General features: G+C 39.0%; 1 long non-coding RNA gene across 1 annotated transcript; it reads right to left on the minus strand.

The window, feature by feature from the left end:
• Positions 1-5,378: 5,378 nt before the first annotated feature.
• Positions 5,379-11,153, minus strand: LOC131697462 (uncharacterized). Its single transcript, XR_009307304.1, has 4 exons — positions 9,024-11,153; positions 8,551-8,691; positions 7,749-7,920; positions 5,379-6,325 (listed from the first exon to the last, which is right to left on the minus strand). It is a non-coding gene; the product is annotated as an uncharacterized LOC131697462 (long non-coding RNA).
• Positions 11,154-14,242: the final 3,089 nt, after the last annotated feature.

A 14,242-nucleotide genomic window follows, 5' to 3' on the forward strand; every position in this document is an offset into this window, starting at 1 on the left:
CGCTGTATAAGCAACCACTGTATCTTCTTGTCCTCTCTTGTCATTATTCTGCCTCAACCTCAAACTGACAAAAAGCATTCAGTTATCAACAGAATGCAGTAAGATTACATTAGTAAAACACAGTTCACAAGATTACAAGTTGTTTCAGATGATTGAAAAATAATTAGTTTGCATCAAATGTACCCCACATCACTTAAAATGTTCAACATGATATTCAATTGGTGCAAATAACTCTGTAAAACACCATTTATACTAGTTTATTATGAGAACATGAAAATGGTGTCACACCAGTGGACATATCCGTCACACCAATGGACTTCTCATGATGTTTGGCCATTTTGGGGCCTTATGGTGATTCTCAAGCATTCCATTTTAACTCACTGGACTCTTTTCTCATTGGTTTTCAAAGTTTAATGATTAAAAAGGTATACTTTTTTGCATTCTCATTTATAAGGTGTCACACCAAAGGATGTAACAGATGGACACAAATGGCAGTGCTAGAAAAGTGCAATATTTTGATACATTTATGATAAAAAAAACACCCTCTGGCCACACCATGTGCTCCAGTGATGTTGTCTATACTTCCTGATTGAGGAAGGACCCTCTTCTCCGCAATGGTGTCCAAGTAAATGCACATTTTAAAATCACATTATGGTGTCACAACGCGGGACGTCCTCTTTGCGGACAACACATAACCTATCATAACTATTTAAAAATGTCATGTAGACTTGAGGAATATCATTCTTATAAATATACTTCTGTGTTGACAGAAGTATGTTGAACGTTGTTAGGGTTGACAGTGCACCGGTTGCCAGCATGTACTGTACTTTGAGGCGGCTGTGACGCGGTGGGTAAACTGTTGCGCTGAACTATAAAAAAAAAGTTATGATCCTCGCTGGCACGGTGGCGTGGGGCGCTGAGTCAATACTCTCTAAGAACAATCAGTTCCTTCAAAAAATGTATAGTTCTTTGGCTTGTCCCCTATACGAAACCCTTTTTGGTTCTTTACAGAACTCTAAATGAAAGTTCTCCCAAGAACCCTGTAATAATTTTATAAATGGATCTTTAAAAAACCTATAGGTTCTTTACAGATCCTCACCACATGAAGAACAACCAGTTCCTTAAAGAACCTTTTATGGTTCTTTGCCTATCCTCTATCTGAAACCCCTTTCAGTTCTTTAAAGAACTCTACATGAAAGTTCTCGAAAGAACCCTGTGGTAAATTTAACAATGGCTCTTTAAAGAAACTGTAGGTTATTTACAGATCCTCACCACTCAAAGAACAACCAATTCCTCCAATAACTTTTTATGGTTCTTTGCCTATCCTCTATCTGGAACTGTGGCAAAGTGGTAAGTGGTAACAGGTGTATAGCAGGTGCAGTGCGGATACAGTAATTCCAAGAACGCACAGACAACAAAGTACGGGTGAAAATGATTGTTTTAATGGTTTATAATCCAATGGTCTGATGACCCGCCAGTAAATAATAAAGAGCTGGCAATACACAACAATGTGTATTGCACAGTAATAAAACGAAGGGTTGCAGTCCCGCAAATAATAGACACGGTACAAAACACACACAATTAGACACACAATCACTGTTCCAAAGTGAGTGCTCTCAGTGCTTGTGGTGAAGTACAATATAATACGTGCTATCAGTGAAACAAGTGCTGATAACAATGTTTATTCGTGACAGTAGTGCAGTGATGATCCGGTTTCGTGCTGGCCCTTGGCAACAGCTCCGGATCTGTGTTTAGCCGTCTAGTGATTACAAACACAGACAATTACTAAACAGACAAAGAAACAAACAAAACACTCACAAACTCCTTTCGTTATTTATTTTGGGCAATCTCCCGGTCCTTCCAGTTTCCACGTAACAAAAACCCAAGCGAAGGAAAAGATTTACAATTCTCCAGCCCCTTTTATGCGATTATGCATGACCCCTTGGTAAACGATTACAGCTGACTCTATTGCCTGCAGCTGCTACCTCGTTTACCTTCCAGGTCAATACATTCTCGCACTGGAGTCTCGTCTTTTTCCAGGCTGATTGACTTCCCGAATGAACTGTCAGGACAACCTGTCCAAAGCCTTTCCCTTTGTATCCTCACAGGTCGAGAGGGAGATTTACAACCAGAACTCATTATAAATAATCTGCATTTTGATGGTCTTTATGGTACCATATGGTACATGAAGGGCTGCAACGCCAGATACCACCGAGTTATCCGGGCATTGCTGTCCTTCATTGTACTTAACCACTTGAGTGGGGCTTGGTCTGTGACAAGATCAAATGACCTGTCCCAGCAGGTAGTATCGTAAAGAGTGAGTAGCCCATTTGATGGCCAAACACTCCTTTTCGACTACGGAGTAGTTGCGTTCTCGAGGTAGCATTTTTTTACTGATGTACAGTATCAGGTGTTCTACTCCATCTACCTTTTGAGACAAAACAGCACCCAAACCCACATCCGAGGCGTCGGTGTGGAGGATGAATCTTTTGGTGAAATCTGGTGTGATAAGAGTGGGGGCCTAGCAAAGTCTACGCTTAATAGTATCAAACGCCCCCTGACACTCAGCTGACCACTTAAATTTGGAGCACTCTTTTTGGTGAGGTCGACTAAAGGGTTAACCACTGTGGCATACTCGGGGATAAAGCGGCGGTAATAACCGGCTAATCCCAGTAGTGACCTCACCTGAGTCTTGGTTTTGGGGATCGCTGCATCAACCAAAGCCTGGATTTTAGTGACTACAGGTCTCACCCTTCCATTCCCCATTAAAAATCCCAAATATTGAGTCTCTATCTTGGCAAACGCACATTTCCTCAAGTTAGCTGTCAGCCGGGCTACCCTTAGAGACTGAAGGACGGCTGCAATCCTAGCCCAAATGCTCTCACCAGGTGGAGCTGTAAATAACCACGTCATCAATATACGCTGCTGCATATTCATGATGTGGGCATAAAACCTGGTCCATCAGTCTCTGAAAGGCAGCGGGCGCACCATGTAGCCCAAACGGCATGGTTTTAAAGTGAAAAGCCCCTCTGGTGTTGAAAATGCGGTTTTCTCTCTAGAACTGCAGGTTAAAGGGATCTGCCAGTATCCCTTCGTCAGGTCCAAAGTGGAGATAAACCTCGCCTTACCCAGTCTGTCTAAAAGTTCGTCGACCCGAGGCATAGGGTACGCATCGAACTTGGCAATAGCGTTTACCTTCCTGAAATCCACGCAGAAGCGGTTGGTGCCGTCTTTCTTAGCCACTATGACAATAGGACTGCACCACTCACTCCTGGAAGGTTCAATCACCCCAAGTTCGAGCATGTCCCATACCTCTTTGCGAACGCCACTTTGTCGACTTTCTGGGATCCGGTAAGGTCTCTCCCGCACGATGGCACCTGGTGGAGAGATAATGTCATATTCAACCAAATTAGTTCTGCCGGGCAAGTCAGAAAAAACATCGCTGAATTCCTCAATAAGCTTACGCAGCTCCCGTTGCTGGTCTGGAACCAATTGTTCCCCCATCGGAATGATTTTTGTGCTAGGAGTCTCTGGACAGGGGCCATAAATCATCCTCTATGTTGCCTGGGGCTATAAACAAGACCTCCCTTGCCTGCCAGGGCTTTAATAAATTGACATGATATATTTCACGTTCATTACAGCGATCAGGCTGTCTAATTTCATAATTCACCTTTCCTATTGCCCGAATCACTTCATATGGCCCCTGCCATTTAGCACATAGTTTCAATTCTGAAGAGGGAAGCAGCAGCATTACCTTGTCTCCTGGTCGAAAGGTTCGAATTAGTGCATTTTTGTTGTAATGCTGCTGTTGTCGGTGCTGAGCCTATCTGAGGTTGTCCTGGGCCAAACGACCGACCAAATCTAAGCGATCTTTTATTAGGAGCACATGCTTCACTACATTTTTGGAGGAGCCTTTGTGCTCTTCCCACCCCTCTCTCAACAGATCGAGGATGCCGCGAGGCTGTCGGCCATACAAGAGCTCGAAGGGGGAGAACCCTGTTGAACTCTGCGGCACCTCTCTCACTGCAAAAAGGAGGTAGGGAAGGAGCGATGCCCAATGTTTTTGCTCTTGCGTTACAAACCGCCTCAGCATCGACTTCATGGTCTGATTAAAATGTTCCACCAAACCGTCCGTCTGTGGATGATAAACAGACGTCCTGATGGGACGTATTTTTAATATTTTATATACCTGCTGTAACGTGTTAGACAGAAAATTGGTTCCATGATCAGTCAAGATCTCTTTGGGGATCCCTACTCTCGCCATAATCTGTACTAACTCGGTGGCTATTGCAGCAGCACTAGTGGACCTCAATGGAACTGCCTCTGGATATCGCGTTGCATAATCTACCACTACTAATATATGCGTATGCCCAGAGTCAGAAGGTAGCAGAGGGCCCACTATGTCCATTGCAATGCATTCAAAAGGAGTGGAAATAATCGGCAGTGGAACCAAAGGGGCGGGGCGCACTCGACTCGGCCCTACTCGCTGGCAGTCTGGGCATGTGGCTACATATTTCGACACATCAGTATGAAGACCTACCCAATAGAATCGAGCCAATATCCGCTCCCTTGTCTTGTCAGCTCCGAGGTGCCCCGCAAAAGGGATATCATGTGCCAGCCTCATGACCTCGGTCTGACAAGACGGGGGAACCAATAATTGTGTTACAGGCTGTCCTGTGCCCGCGGCTAGATTTACCCTATATAGTAATCGCCCCTTGATACTGAAGTGTGGATATATTATAGCGCCCCAGCGCCATCAACATCCTTACCTTCAATAGACCGGACCTTACAATTCTCCAGCCCCTTTTATGCGATTATGCATGACCCCTTGGTAAACGATTACAGCTGACTCTATTGCCTGCAGCTGCTACCTCGTTTACCTTCCAGGTCAATACATTCTCGCACTGGAGTTTCATCTTTTTCCAGGCTGATTGACTTCCCGACCCAGGGAATGAACTGTCAGGACAACCTGTCCAAAGCCTTTCCCTTTCGCTACTTTGTATCCTCACAGGTTGAGAGGGAGATTTACAACCAGAACTCATTATATTTCTGTCATAGGAACCCATTTATCTCTTTAGAGAACCCTAAATGAAAGTTTCCACCACAGATCCCAACCTTTACCTACCAATCTAGTTATTTAAGAACCCTGATGATACCTTTCCCTTAGGATATACTGTATACATATTTTTGCCATAGGTAAAAATCAAAAAGACTACTAATGTATTCTAATTTATACAATTTTGACTTATTTTAACAAAGTATTTGTTTCCTAGTGCTATTTTTACACTTTATGTTTAAATCACTGCAATGTATAGTATGCAATAGTTTTTTTTTAAAATATATATTACCCATTTAATATCCAACTGCTTTTTGTGGCAATAAACTTATGTATTTGCTATTGTCCTAAAAGGAAAACCATACAAACCATATTATCTTCAAGCAATTTATTTGACAATTGTAGAAGAATATCTCATATAAGATTTTAAATAAAATTGAAGACGCAATTAAAACAAAAAAATCAGCAGAGAATGAGTGCAGTTTCTAGATTCAAACAGGTAACAAAAACACAAATAGCCATATTATTAGCATCATTAATTACACATATGTTCTTTATATATAACACATGCTTATCATTGTGCCGATCTAGTGAAAAAGTCAAGCGTTTATCTCATCTGGATAAAGATGTTTTAGAGACCTTTTCTATTTTGAATGCAGTGTCCTTTAAAATTTTTACTTCAGCATATTGTAAATACGAACACAAATTGTTGAAAGTTTTGGTTGCCCTGGTATGTGACAAAGATAATTCTACATGAAACACAGAGTATTTTAAATATATTTACAATATTCTAGGCTGTAAACAAAATGGACACCTAGAAAGCAGCTCACAGCATGTGTTATATCCATGCTACCATTTTGATCCTCCATAACCTCCTCCCTGTCGACATGGACAGAGACCCATTCTGCTTGAAGTGGATTTTTATTTGGTCCACAGCACAATTACGGGTGTAGGTGCACAAGGTTCCTGAAAAAAAAGAGTGAAATCAAATAAGGAGAAAAGGAAGAGAAAGGATTGGAGTGAGGGAGAGAAAAAAGGGGGAAGAGAAGAGGGGGGAGGGAAAGAGGGGACAGGAGAGAGGGACAGGGAGCAAAGGGAGAGTGAGAGGGGGAGGGGAAAAGTAGCTAGAGGAGGTAGAGGGGGAGTGAAAGAGGAGGTGACACAGAGGAGGGCAGGGGGATGAAAGAGGGTGACACAGAGGAGGCAGAGGGGAGTGAAAGAGGATAACACAGGAGGTGAGGGGGAGTGAAAGAGGGTAACACAGAGGAGCTGAGGTGGATGAAAGAGGGTAACACAGTGGAGGTAGAGGGGGAGTGAAAGGGTAACACAGAGGAGGTGAGGGGGATTAAAGAGGGTAACACAGAGGAGGTGAGGGGGATGAAAGAGGGTAACACAGTGGAGGTAGAGGGGGATTAAAGAGGGTAACACAGAGGAGGGGAGGGGGATGAAAGAAAAGGAAGAGAGGAAGGGGAGAGAAAAGAGGAGAAAGTGAGTTTTTTTTAACTTAAAAGTACTTTGTAGTTTACACAAATATTCCCCAATAATAATAATAATCTACCTTCAGGTTTATGGCATAAAGCAGGACAGGTAGCCGAGAGGCAGGCGATTGAATAATGACAGGAAATGTTGTGTGTCTGTCTCCCTGTGTGTGTATGTGGGTGAGTGAATCTGTGTCTGTTAATAAGATAAGATCAAGTGTCATATATAAAGCATATTAAGATACACAGCTACACACCAGGCCTGTTGATTAAGGGAGTTATATTTCAATCCATTAAAAAAATTAGTGCTTATTATTAATACATAATAAGCAAAGGTAATGCACCTTGGAGGTAATTCAAGAGTGCAATTGAAGTAATTACAGCAAAGAAACCTGTTACTTTTTTATTATAGTAATCCTCTGTCTCCTCCTTCATCTGGTAACTTCTTTTTTTGTTTGTTTTAAAATAAGGCCAATTTTTTGAAAAACACAGTGTCCTAAGAGAATGTGTAAAACGTTTCACATACCTCATCAATTAATACCATCCAAAATAATGTTTCTTTAAAAAAGTCAGGCAGTAGGAGCAAAGCTGCATTCATCATGTAGCCTGCTAATTAAACCAAAAACAACACGTACAATATGTACTTGTAGAATTTACAAAGCCTTTCTATGGTAAGCAGATTTTAAATGTATATGACATTTTCTGCTGGGTTTTTTTTCTTTTTTTTTAGGGCACTGTATCTTGGTAAATCAATTCTAAAACACTTGTGCGATATATAAAACTAATATGTAAAAGTGTTTGGCCACCAACAGAAAATATAAAAAGGCACTTAATCTAAGGCCTGGACCAAATTACAAACCTGTTACTGATGGCGCCATTTTGGTTTGTCAGAAAGTTATTCCTTCTATCCCAGAGAAAACCCGCCATTAATACTGGGTTTGTAATTTACAATTAAGTGTGTGGGTCATGGAAATCGTGATTTGGACTAAGTCAACGTGGTAACAGCAACCAATGCAATATATGTGTACTGAAATTATACTTAAGACAATAATGATTTATCAATTATCACTTATGTTTATAAAATGTGCTGTTTTTTTCTGGTCAATCGATAAAAGTTTACATTTTAGTAAAGGGTCCATAGAATAAAATATGTACATGTACTATGTGTGTTATCTTTAAGTTTATTCCCTTAACAATTCACCGACACCTAATACCTTTTCTTTGCTCTTCATGTCGACACTGGTCAATAGTTTCAAGCATCATTGCCTTCAATGGACCATTCTTTGATGTTTTCAAGATATTTGCATCCAGACTTGCCAAACCATTCACTCCAAGTAATTCTTTATCCACATAAACTCCAAATAACGTCTTCATGTCCTGCAGGAGCTGCAATTGTAATTAAAATTTAAAAAATGAGCTCTACATTTACCAATAGCACTTTTCCATTACATTCTCATAAAATTAACATTAATCTGTTAATACTAAAATACATGTTATAGTATTATTATTGAAATAATGTATTTGGGTTATACTTTAGTCAGTTAATTATTTTAGATAAAGTAAGCAAGTTTTTTTTTTTTTTTACCAATTTAGGGCATCTTACTTAGTAGGAATAAGCAGCCGGTGGTTCACCAAGGAAATTAAATCAGTGTCCTAGAACAACCTATGCAGGCAGAGATTCATTTATTTTTCATGTCTCTATTGCTAAAATCTAATTACACGGTTTACTATAGTAACATGCTGTACAGTAATAGTGAAAGTCCAGAATGTAAATAAGCTATCACAGTAAAATACAATATTGGCAAATGCTAAATATCTGGTATTGATCAATTCCTGAATAATATACGCCAGATGGAATTATACAAATTTTTTTCCAGAGAAATGTAACATTTTCATGCCTATTGATAAACATCTATTCAAAACAACAATTCTGGTAAAAGTACCTACCAATTTAGACATTTTTAGCCATGGATATTTCTCTAAAGTATCCCTGATGGAAGTGTCCTTCAGTCCTACCTGGCGGTGATGGGCTGTTCTGGCTGCTCTGTCCAACATTTGGGTAATATTTGGTCGAGGTTTCTGGTACTCCTCTATCAAAAACCTCAGATGGGCTTCAATACTGTGCCCATCTTCATGGGACCCGTCTGATGGCAACAGCTGCAACAATAATAATAAGTATAATAAGTACATTTATAGTATTTTAGCTGTTAGTATAGTGATTTACTTTAAAAAAATGAAAATTTTCTGAACAATATTATATTATTTGATTCAGAGCTCCTTAAACTATTCCTTCTGATCCTTTGATAATTTCAGTTTTAGGGGTCTATTCTAACTTGGTTTACACACCACTTAAGTGATCATATTTACTCTTATATGGCTGATCCTCTGCACGCAAACACACTTTGTGCATAAACCAAGTCAAAATAGACACCTTCACGAAGAAAAATATCCCAGAAACACAAAAAGTTAATTAAAAAAGGAATACAAACCATGTGATGTGTTTTCTTTCCAGGTCCTCCAACATTTTCATCTGCTTCATTTTTTCTTTTCTTTCCTCCAGCAAGATGTGCAAGGAGCGGTTTTCATCTGACTCTTCTGGCAGGTCCAGCAAGTCATAATCATTCTCATTTACTGGCGTGTCATTTGTTGAAAAGTATGTTTTCTGGAAAGACGGCGTCTAAATGAATTAACAAGTTTAAATGTTTTTGGTCAACTATTTACACCAAATAATACACTGAAGTCTGCCTCATGCTGATGGTATTTTTCAATATGATGCAAGTATTTGTTTAGCATGAATTTTTGCACTGAACAGTAGTGGCATTTGAATACATTCATTCGTTTTAAAAGGAAACTAACCCCTGAAGACTTGTTTTGCGTCTCCATGTCTTGTTTTGTCTAGCCACTGACATATATTCTCAGAAACCTAACCTTGCTATGATCACATCCAGGTGTGTGAGGAAAAAGAAAGACATTGGGACATTGAATTGCAAAACAATGATTGCAAAAATGATTAAAAACAAAAGGGTTTGATGTTCTGCAGGAAGAGGAAGCATAATGGTCAAGTTTTTGAAAGAATTGTTTCTTCTTTTTGCAGGAATGTTCTCAATATTATCACTTAATGTGGGGTTAAGACATTTTGCTAAACTTGAAAAAGTTTTAATTAATGTAAATAAGAATGATATTGTCTGCCTGCAGGAAACTTTTTGGGATGACGCTTTTATTATTATTATTTATTTCTTAGCAGACACCCTTATCCAGGGCGACTTACAATTGTTACAAGATATCACATTTTACATTATTTCACATTATTTTTACATACAATTACCCATTTATACAGTTGGGTTTTTACTGGAGCAATCTAGGTAAAGTACCTTGCTCAAGGGTACAACAGCAGTGTCCTCCACTGGGGATTGAACCCACAACCCTCCGGTCAAGAATCCAGAGCCCTAACCACTACACCACACTGCTTTTATTCATCATTTTAAGCATTTCTGGAATGGGGACATTTATACTAGTAATTAGTCCAACCATAGGAGAGGGGTGGCTGTATTAGTTAATAATATTTTTAAGGAAAGTGTTTCTTTGTTAGAGAAGGATACATAAGGGAGATTTTAAAAAATGCAAATTCATTTTAAAAATAATTGTCTGAAATTGAAATTATCTGCCCTATTTTATTTTATTACAATTGGTCAATATTTATGCTCCTAATTATCAAAAGGAGCGCTTTGAATTTTTTTTTACTGGCCTGGAGAGACACCTGGGAGCAGACAATGTCATTATGGTGGGAGACTTCAATATAGCTATGAGCACTATAGACATAGCATCAGGAATGGTTTTCAAAGGTGATTATTCCAGAAGTTTGTTGGCAAGGCATTTGGAGAATTATAATTATATTGATTTCTGGAGATGCCGAAATTCGATAAAGAGGGATTTCTCCAGGAGACAGTTTGTACAAAAGGAATTAAACCAAAGCAGAATAGATTTTGGAATATGTCATGTTAACTTTCTTAGCTACCTGGGGAAGATTGGTTATAAATTCACCTCTTTCAGCGATCATGCTGCTTTCTCTTTTCAAGTCCTGTTTAATAAGTCGCATAAAGGACCAGGGCTGTGGTGTTTTAATAATCCATTTTTGAAAGAAGATTTGTTTAATATTAATTAGGGATAGTATGAAGTGTCCATTGTTTCAAAATGAAAAACGACTGTGGTGGGAGAATTTACAATACAATATAGCGAAATACTGCAGGAGATTCAGGTAGAACTTAAACGTGAATATGAGAAGGCAGCAGAGCTAAGGGAGATGAATTATAACAGAATTGAGGAATTGCAAGACAAAATTAAACTGAAAACGAGCGCTGTGAGGGGGCAATACTAAGATCCAAAGCCAGACATGTGGTGGAGGGAGAGAAAAGCATTACATTCTTTTCTGGGCTTGAAAAACAAAGACAGCAGGATTCCTTTATAGAGGAACTGACTAAAAGGAATGGGAAAGTGTAACAGGGCAAGGAGCCCTGTACAGTGTTCTGTTTGTTTATTTTTAGAACAGGGTTTCCCCCTCCGCCCGTGTGTTATTTTGTATTTGTTTGTTTTGTGATTTATGTATTTATTATATAGGACAAGCGAGGTGCCGTCCTTCAGTGTTTTGTAGTATTATTTTTGTTGTATTATTATCGTTATGATTTATTTATTATGTATTTATGTGGCAGCGAAGCACAGCGGGTTTTGTTATTGTTTTATTTAAAATTTGTTCTGGCAGAGGCGAGAGTGGGTACTTGTCCTCTGCCAGGAATAATTAGAAAACCTCGTGCAGAAGGTGGCCATCTCCCAAATTAATTAAATGATTAATTTGTTGCTAAATCGGGAGATGGTCACCTGCATAAAAGCCTGCAGCTCACTGCACTCCGGGTAGGTGTGTTAGGAGCAGAGAGAGAGAGAGCGAGGAGCGAGAGAGAACCGAAATTAAAAACTAAAACTTAAGGGATCTGTGAAGGCTACTGCCTAGTCGGACCTTTAAGTGTATTATTTTGTGTTCATGATTTTGTTTTGTTTGACTGTTTTATTTTGCTCTGTTCAAATATTTTATTTATTTTTGTATTTGAATAAACGGCGCCGCTGCGTCTTTATTATTTTGAAACTGCAGTACTACTGGTGTCAGTTTGTTTCCTTCCTGCTTCTGTCTTGATGTCACCGCCCAGCCACCCTGTCACAGGAAGTAACTGAAGAACAGGGTGAAATCTTAAAAGAAGTTTGTAGTTTTTACACAGGGCTTTTTAAAAAGCAAGATACAGTTTTTGAAGAGAGGGAGAAAATGTCTTTTATAGAAACTAAAGTGAGTGAGGAGGACAGGGAGAGTTGTGAGAAGGAGATAAGGTTGGAGGAACTAGAAGACGACTTGCAGGATATGACAACTAATAAATGTCCCGGTTCAGATGGGTTAACCCTGGAATTTTATCTCAAATCTTATCTGCCCTATTTTATTACTATTTTATTAAGTATTTAAAGAGGTTAAAGAGAAAGGTCTTTTAAGCCCAACAATGAGAATGGGGATAGTTACTTTAATCTACAAGAAACAAGGAGACAAAACCTTTAAAAAACTATCGGCCCATAAGTCTTTTAAATTGTGATTATAAGGCACTAACAAGGATTTTTGCAAATCTTTTGAAAGCGGTATTGCCCAAGATAATACCCCCCTCCCAAACTTATTGTGTGCCAGGAAGGGATATAGTGGATGCAATATGTTCGGTAAGGGATGTAGTTAGTTACTTGAAAATGGAGCAAAAAGAAGGCTATATTTTAAAAGTAGATCAGGAAAAAGCCTTTGATAGGGTGGAACATGATTACTTATTAGAGGTGCTGCAGAGATTTGGTTTTGGGTATAGGTTTACCTCATGGGTCCAGGGACCAATATTTTTAGTAGGGTAAAATGTAATGGCAATCTGACTTTAATTCGAAAGCTCTTTCGTTTTAGCTCAATATCTGCCAGCATTACAATAATTGGGGAAATTAGTAAAGGAGGGCTAATGCTGGCAGATATTGAGCTAAAACGAAAGAGCTTTTGAATTAAAGTGGTTAAAAAGTGTTTAGACCCTACGAATAACAGTGTATGGAAGCACTTTCTGAAACATTTTTTATCAACATGTGGGGGTTTGGGAATGGGGGAGGAGAAATTTTATGAATGTGTCTTAAACCTTCAATGGTAAAGGGTGTTCCCTGGATTTATAAAGAAGTTCTAGTGGCTTGGTCTGAGTTCTTTTAACCCAGAGACCAGTGAACAAATATTGGAGCAGCCTCTTTTTTTTACCAACTGTTAAAAGCGCAAGGTGTGACACTCTATGAAAAGTGTTTTATAGAAGCAGGTGTTAGTAAAATTAAAGACATTATGTACATTTTTAAAGAAGGCTTTTTACCCAATTTGGCAATAGCTGACTTGGTGAAAGAAAAGAACGAAGATATTCCCATCAGTATAATAATAAAGGAGTACAGTAAAATACAAAGTGTCATCCCAGAGAGTTGAGTGAGGGTTATTAAATCAAGAACATAACAGCAAACTGTCTCCTGGAGTTTCTTTGTCTGTGTTTCTTCTAAAAAGGAAAATACTTTAACATTATTGAATGTACAACCAATTTGTTCTATTTATTGTTAATGAGTGTGGTTTTTTAAAAAAAACAACGTCAGAGCAATTCTGGCAAAAAATATTTCCAAACTTGAAAATAGGCAGAATGTGAAGAAAATGATTTTAAACTGAGGCACAACTGCATCTTTACAAAGTGGCTCATTTTTAAAATGCACAAAAGTGACAATGCCCTGTATTTAGTGTGTCAAAGTAGAGAGGAAGGAGTACTGCATATATTTGTGAAATGCACTGAACTGCAGGGGTTGAGGGAATACATGAGGGGTTTAATAGAGGGGTTCTTTAAATTTGCAGAGCAGAAATTACTCAATACATTGTCAATACATTGTCATGTTTTTGTTTGGATTGACTGATAAAATAGATCATGTTAACACTCTAGCGGTGAACTTATTTTTGAGTTACGCAAGGCACACAATTTTAAAGAGAAACATGGCAGAGTTTCATAATATGAAAGTAGATATTGTAAAATTGTATAGTTTTATGTGAAGAAAAATATTTCATATATATTTCATTACTGTGAAGAACATAAACAAATGGAGGACTTTGAAGAAATAATTCTGTACAACAATATTTTTCTTAGGAAAACATAATAACCTTGTTTTCAAGTTGTAAATATTGCACAATGTCTGCATTATGAAAAAAAAAATGTTTTTGTAAAGTGATGATTTAATAAAAATTAAAAATAAATAAATAAATAAGCCTGATCTCGTCTGATCTCAGACAGGAGTGGGTTTGTCACATGTGCCTTCTGCCAGGACATGTGGTGTCATCATGCCCTTCGTTCAGGTGCTTTGAGTGCGGACAGCAGGTGCATTACGCTCGGTCCTGTAGAGCAGTACGCTGCGATGACTGTCACCATGCTCTGTTGAGCTGCGTTTGTTTGGATGCAGAGGATGGTGCTGCTGAGAATGGGGGCATGGAGGGAGAGGTGGCAGTTGTGCTTTCACAGCAGGGTGAAGAGGGGGAGTTGAAAGAGCAGCCGGATGAAGGGGAGGCTGCGGCTGAACTAATGGAGATGGCGTTGAGGGATGAGCAAGTGGAGATGGTGCCTGATGCAGAGGATGTGCATCATGTGGA

Source organism: Acipenser ruthenus, chromosome 14 (assembly GCF_902713425.1).
Source record: "Acipenser ruthenus chromosome 14, fAciRut3.2 maternal haplotype, whole genome shotgun sequence".
In the NCBI taxonomy this organism is placed as follows: Eukaryota; Metazoa; Chordata; class Actinopteri; order Acipenseriformes; family Acipenseridae; genus Acipenser; species Acipenser ruthenus.